The sequence below is a fragment of the Helianthus annuus genome, chromosome 7 (assembly GCF_002127325.2).
Source record: "Helianthus annuus cultivar XRQ/B chromosome 7, HanXRQr2.0-SUNRISE, whole genome shotgun sequence".
NCBI classification, from domain to species: domain Eukaryota; kingdom Viridiplantae; phylum Streptophyta; class Magnoliopsida; order Asterales; family Asteraceae; genus Helianthus; species Helianthus annuus.
The window spans coordinates 102520777-102528929 of NC_035439.2; positions in this window are offsets into that span (position 1 = coordinate 102520777).

An 8153-nucleotide genomic window follows, 5' to 3' on the forward strand; every position below is an offset into this window, starting at 1 on the left:
ATGCACATGTATATATTTTGACAGAATATGTTTACACGAAACAGGATAATAAGGTAATGTTGTGATCTATATAGATATGCACATGTGCATATTTTTTTTGATAGAACAGGCTTACACAGAACATGTTAATAAGGTATAATTGGAACATGTTAATAAGGTATAATTGTGTGAAATATAGTTATGCATATGTGCATAGTTTGACAGAATATGCTTACACATAACAGGATAATAAACTAAATTTGTGATTTATATATAATTAACTTATGAACAATTCATAACATTAAACAAAAATTAACAACCAATAATTATCATAATTAACCTAAACATTATAATCAGAATATTACAACCATTAATTAACATAAACAATATGATCAAAATTTAACAATTCATAGCATTAAACAAAAAAATAACAATTCTTAAAATTAACCTACTTATCTGTTTCGGGTGAATGAAGGACTGGTGGAGGAGCTGCAGCGGCGGCAGAGTGGGAGGGATTAGGGGGAGCGGCGGCGTGGCAGGGGAGGAGAAGGACAGTGACGGCAGAGTGGGAAAGAGGAGAGGGAGCGACGACGATGGAAGGGGAGGAGGAGAAGGGGATCAACAGCTGTGTGGAGGGGGGAGGAGCTAGGGTTTTTTTGGGGGTGTTTTGTGTTTGTTGCAGCTGGGCAAAAAGAGAGAATGGAGAAGAGATTTGAACACCTTGATCCATGTCTACACCAAAACAAGGTCTCGCGGACCTTTTTTGATGAAAGCTTTTCGAGAAAACAAACACATTGCAAACTCAAACGTCTACACGTAGTCTGCGTGGGGCAGACATAAGAGTTCAAGAAGATGTTTTCCAAAAAAAAAAACAAATACCCCCTTAGTGTTGGTATGGTAATACTATTGTAACAAATTGAACTGATACCGTCCAAACAATTTCAATTGGAGTAAATACGTGTCGACATCCTTTTGGGCATATTTTTCGGTTGTTGAGTTCCAGTAGCATATCGGTACTCTATAACTGAATCACTATCATAGCGAACCGAAACAATATCGACCAAACACCCGCTGCGAAGCGAGAAAGAATCTCCACCTAGTATTTTTATAAAAGGTATGCATCATGTTGTACTTTTATTAGGGTATATATTTTAATTTTCTTTAGTTATAGGTAAAATATTTTAAACAAGATTATTAAATTTAAACATAAGATATTAATTTTGTTAACCGATATGTTAAAATTCCATCTCACTTTAAGAAATTAAAATCCAATTTATAACATACGTGGGAATGACTTGTTGGTTTCAAAGCACTAAATCTACTTATAAGGTTCACAAAACATAATTGGTCTAATCATGTGGTGTCAAAATATTAATGTGTAAAATATATAACAATACTAAAATAAGTGTTTTTAGAAAAAAATAACTCACACCAACTAACCTACGTCGGCGGGACACTCAATCCATTGGCTATGGGTAGCTCTTACCCGCGCGAGTCACACCGCCGCCAATCCGGCGGGTGACGCCCAACGGGTTTGAATGACTCAAGAACACCAATTCTCAAGTTTGCGATTTACAAGGCTCAACAACCTTTATATAGGCAACACCCAAAGTATACAAATGTGTGTTTCAATCATCTAAAGAGTCTACTTTAGGTGTTGGGCTAAAGTCGGAGATATTAATATTTTTTATGTAATTCAATCCGACTTGAATGACCCAAAAATTTTAATACTATTATAATTTTCTCTTCTAAAATGATTTTGCACGTGAAATATATAGTTTAGTGACAGAGGGATGTACAACTTGGTTTGAACCAATCAAGGGGTGTTTGCCCCTAGAATTATGGAATACTATAAGCATCTGTTAGTATGTTGAGCTGTGTTGGGAAGCCTTTGTTGTTTGATAAGGTTACTGTAGAAAGATGTGGGCTAAGTGAGGGGCTCCTAGGTTTGCTAGGGTGCTAGTTGAAGTCAATGTTGATATTGTTCTTTTAGATTATGTTAAAGCTTACTATCTTAAATACATTAGAAGGTCAGGTGAACGATATAGTTGAAGTGAAACTTACTGAAAGTAATAATCACAGCTTAAAGCTTACAATCCTAAATACATTGTTCAGCTGAACGACACAGTTGAATGGAAAGTTACTAAAAGTACTAATCACAACAGTTGTACAATTCAGTCTGTCATTAGCCCACTACGAGTTATAAACCAACTACAACGTGGGTAATCATGTTCTTCCAAGTTGAATACTAGATTTATAAAAATATTTTTAGCAATTAATCATTATAAATCCAGCAAATATATATTAAACATATTTTATACAAATAAATCTTGTCTAATTATTTAGAAGATAAATGATAAATAATAAATATTTATGAGATAAATATTAGGTGTTGTACTTCTATTAGGATAGTACTCCTAATAACTAGTATAAATACAAAGTTTGGGTTAGATTACAAGTTACACTAAAATTGTGAATCAAACCAAAACACCACACCACCTCCTCCCAACTGTCGGCCACCTACACCATAGCCGGAGCTAATAAGTGTGAGAAGTCTATGTAGGCAATATGTTTTAAAACTAGGCATTGCGTTTTAGAATCTTTTGACATTGTATAATATAGAAAAAAACTAATCGTAAAAAATTTAAAACACAATGACAAAACAACACCTGGTATTGTTTTCTACATACATGTATTAGCACGATAAAATATGAAAATTAATAAATCATTGCCCAAAGCACTTAAACCCCGTCCCTATGGGAAAATACTTAACAATACAAAGAATAACTAAGTCGACTTAGGACCCATGCGTTGCGACAGAGCCGTTAAACCGCATGTCAAGATCAAATTCACACAAACAACAATCAACATCACAAAATTCAACATTCATCCATGCATGATCACTAATTCATCAACTTCTCAAAAACAACATTTTAACACTTACATACACATACATACGTTTACAAACCTCACACATGACTCATGCATGGATACAAAAACATAACAAAAACCACTAACATTGAGACTCTATCCTAACTTATGAAGATACTTGGCACTTTCAAAACACAAGACTAAGCTAAAGACTTATATACTAACATATGTATGACAGTTTCCCATGTAACATACATTATTGAAACTTCTCTTGTAGCATTCTTAGATGTGGGAGCATTTAGTGTCTTAACCAAAACTTGCATAGTTGAAAGAGGAGAGGGAGTGATAATTTTATATCATCTTAGTTTACACCTCTTGTACAAGACACTGCTTTATTACGACATTGTTCCATCAAAACTTGTTTCCTTAGAAACTAGTGCTACTCTTACAAAAGTTTCATTCTGGCTTAAACTTGGGCACACTCATATTTCTTACCAAAACTAAAGTAATCCTCAAACAAAAGAAACTACAACGAGTAATATCCTTAAATTGTTTTCTCTAGTAGAATCTATTGGTCTTCTACTCTTGACCCTAAGCATGCTGAATTCTTAAAGGCTTCTAAGGTCAGTGGGAGCAGAAAAATCCTTATCATGACTTGTCAGAAGTACAAAAGTCGCGGGGGGGGGGGGGGGGGGACAGGGAGTCGTTAAATTTACTCCAAATTTAACTCCGATTGCACATCTTGTATACCATACTGCACAAACTCTTACACCCTTAGAAACTAATGATAGCATCTGATCAAGAGCTAATTAATATAACTAAAACTCCTGATAAACCCAATAATCAACTTAGGAGGTCATCTAAGTTTAAAAGCTTTTTAATGATTATGTATCCTATCCTCCCTAACTAAAGTTGAAATGGAAGTTGGAAATTTTACTGATACTACATTTTCCAATTAAACCATTAGCATCAATCAATATTTTAAATAAACTAACTATTTGACTACAATTATTTCATGTGACAGAATAACGTTTGGGATTTACTTAAATCACCCAAGGGTGTTCATAACTAAACTAAATCCTAACACAAACGTTAAGACACTAAGAAGCACAATTGATTGTTAAAGGTTACATTAAAAAAATGAATTATCAAAGAACCCTCTTACATGTCTTACAAAAGTTATCTTTTGTCACACCCCAACCGATGGCGGAAACATCGGAGTGAGATGAAACGAGATTGCTCGAGACTTCAAAACGTACTAATTGTTACAATAATTTAAGTAAACAATATTTCATTTCATGCTAAATCGAATACATTGTTTTGAAATGGAAAAGTACGACATCTTACAACTTGAACATAACAACATAGGAAATACAAAACAAATAAATTAAGTTCGTTTCTAAATCCATCCTATGTAGATTTCTTCAAGCGTTATCATACGTTTCCTGCAATATGTATTAAAGTATATGTCAACACAAAAGGTTGGCGAGTATACAAGTTTGGTATTACGTAGCGTATAAAAGGGTTTTCAAATCCAACATGGCAATTTGTATATTAAGTTAAATAACATACTAGTATGCACAACCTAAATGTCAAACCAAAGATTCTACAAGCGTAATCTTGTCAACAAGTGAACAAGACCCTTTACGATTGAATACTTAAAATAGACCACAAAACGGGTGGTGTGCTACTCTTATAGTGCTATACATGTTAAGGCAGGCTAGCGAAGCTAATGACAAGTAGTTTGCATGTATGAATGATTGAATATCTAGCATGAATAACCAAAGCATAAAAAATAACATGTTTGATGGATTAAGTGATTGTATAAGTTTGATTGTGTGCATGAGTGTGTTTATTTATGTTATACATGTTACACTCCAAAAGTGAGTAAAGCGTAAGAGAGGATTCGAGTATACTCACGGTTTGCGTAGAAGTAATAGAAGGTCAAGCAAGGAGGTAGGATGGTTTTCATCCATTAAACTTCATTATATGATTCACCAAAGCACAAAATCATCAACTTAGTTAATGGTTTCGGTTGGTCCTGAACAAGATTAAAATGTAAAAGCATCTAAATTGCTAAGTAACCAAATAAGAACAACCCGGACATGTACATACCCAACACGAAAAATGTTGGAGGCGAGGTGGGGTTGGCTTACTTTGATTTTTTGGAAACTACATAGATGAATATCTAACTAATGAAATAAACAAGTGAAATAGGTGGAATCATAGTTGGAAAGCAAGGCTCCCATTGTTCACACCTAACCAAAACACAAGTCTTTCAACATTGTAGGTTGAAGACTGGGATGATTTCAACACAACACATTGTAGGTCACTTGGGACCTTTAGGGCAGTAGGCTTTGGAGGTTATGAACTTCATAACTTCTGGAAATTTGTCATAACATAAGCCCCACAACATGAGTTTAGTTGGGGGCTAACCATAGTGCAAAATTTCCTTAAGAAAAATGTAAAAGAACAAGTGTAATAGCTACGTAAAAACAGAAAAGATAACCTACTTTGGATATCAATTATGGAGTTGTACCACCTTGTTACACCATGGTTAACATTGGGTATCAATCCTTGATGTTATCCAAGAGGTATGAAGCAAGAATTCACGAGAAAGGAAAGTGAGTTGGAAGCTCACTTTTAGACTTGGAGATACTATGCCCTAATGTTGCAATTCCAGTAACTTGAGAGTGTTTTGAGAGTGATTCGAGTGTGGGAAAAGTGAAATGAAGGTGTGGGATGCCTGGTTATATATTGGTTGATTTGGGTGTGTGTTATAATGAAGATTGAAGGTGATTGGGGAATAAAGGAGGTGGAAAATGATGAAATTCGGTTGGCCAAAACAACTTTATGCGGATTAAGGCCCTCTGCTTTGCGCGGCGGGGAGGTAAGAGATGGTCTCACGATGCGACGTGTGCATTTATGTTTCTGGTTTGATGCTTTTAGTCCCTAAACTTATATTTGTTGTTATTTTATGCTATGAACTTATATTTTAGCATATTTTCAAGCATGGGAAGTGTATGCATGTATGCAATGAGTATCGTGCATGTATGATTGATAACTTGAATGTATGATAAGCCTCGGTTTTGCATGTAAACACGTATTTGATGATTGATTGCATATAACATAAGTATGATTCTAATGCAATTGATATAAATATGAATTTTCATTACGATCGAAGTCTCGGATTACAAGATTGGAAATGAAATACGAATACAACACGAATAAAAGTTTCCAAATATAGAAAGTACAAAATACGAGGCATTACATTTTTGAGGTTCAATAATTGTTTGAAAAGCCTATAATAATTTAGATGAACATTAAAACAACTTTCCTTAACAGTGACTTATATGTTGATAAAAAACCAGAAAGTGCTAAACTAAAGGTCAAGAACATTTAATGTGTAAGGGGTTGTTTGTTTAGCTCTTAATGGGGCTCTTAATGGTTCGGACCTCTTATTGGTTCAGCACTTAATGGTTCAAACTGTTTGTTTCATGAGCAGATGTCTGAATGGTTCAGACATTTGCCTTTGAATGGTTAAGCATTATACTAAGTCTGAATGGTTAAGACCTCAAATCTGATTGGTCAGACATTTGCCTCTGAATGGTTAAGCATCATACTGGCTCTTAATGGTTAAGACCTCTTACTGATTTAGCACTTAATGGTTCAGATCTCTTATTGGTTCAGCACTTAACCATTCAGAAGTTCCCAAACAGCCCCTAAGTCAATGAAATCCATGTATGAGTTGAAGAAAACATCAAATGTGATGAAATCTTTATGCAATTATTTTCATCAAGAATCAAGTGGATTAATATACCTACCTCAAAATGAATGAGAGCAATTAACACAAACTTATCCATATATATATGACATTCTTTTGACAAGTACATATTACATGAGTTAAAACATTGTTGACACATGTTTTGACATATGAATCTCGGAGATACGTCGTACTTGATAAATATCAACATACTGAGATAAACCCAATAGGACATTAGTCTTGCTCCATAAGCTTTACTCTAAAGCGGGTCCTTACACATGTAACAAACACTATTGCTCTCCTTTATAGGATAATAGGATCAATGAGATTATTTCCTTATGCTTCATTAATTAAAATCCTTATGTAGGTTCAAGTCTTTACTCGTTTAGATATTGCTCACCTTGCAACACATTATATCTGTCTAGATCAATGTGAAGCATCTAATAGAGTATTACGATATCTTTAAAGGAAACGAGATACTATAATTTAAAGAAGAAGTGAGAACTCAAACTAATTGATTACTCTAACTTTTGTGATAATCAAAGATAATAAAATCTAATTTTCGGGATATATTCTTATATCAGCAGACAAACTTATGGAGGAGTCATAGTGAACTGATAATAACCTAAGTTATAATGACATAACATGTTGTTAATCAGAACGCAATTGTCAATAAATGTTTTTAAAAATTATCAGTAGACTCATAAGTTTATTAACTCCATATAAATAATATATTGAAGACTTAGTATGACAAGTCAACTACCATGTTTCCTCGAACAATAACAGTCGAGAGGTGTTGAATTAAATTTCGATTTGAAATTAATGTTTGTTTATGGACGATATAAGGAAACTAAATATTTGTATCAAATACATTCATGATATACTAATGGATCCAATAACTAAAAGTCTATCACCTATAAGTATTATAAAAGCGCATATCTTGCTATGAATGATTAACTATTAATTTTTCCTATAAGTATTATAAAAGAGCAATCATTATGATGGGATTATTAATGACTATGTACAACTCCATATCTTACTATGAATGAATAACTAATAATTTTTCCTCACCGGTTTTGATTTTGTATGTCTCTAAATATGTTTTGCATGCATAATTACATATAGACAAATTATTATACAAATCAAACGTTTAATTAACTTACTTGTAAATTTTGATCATAAGTGTTTTAAATTGAGGTTGTAATATGATTAATGGGGGAACCTGAGTTGAATACTGACTCAACGATTGTATTTCCCAGCTACGGTTTTGTTTTAAAGCCAAAATGAGTATTACCTCTAGTAAGGCTTATTTAATGACCAGAATAAATGATTACCTGGCCAAGTGAGAGAGAATGTAAGATTAAATATAATTTATATATATAATTATATGGCCATCATTAGTCATATATATAATGATAGATCAAAACATTAATTATACTTTATTATATATTAGTTGGTAATTATTGATAAACCTAATTACCCTTACTAACTAGTAAAGGGTTTCCCTATAATGTATATACTGTTAGGGCTGGATTTTTAT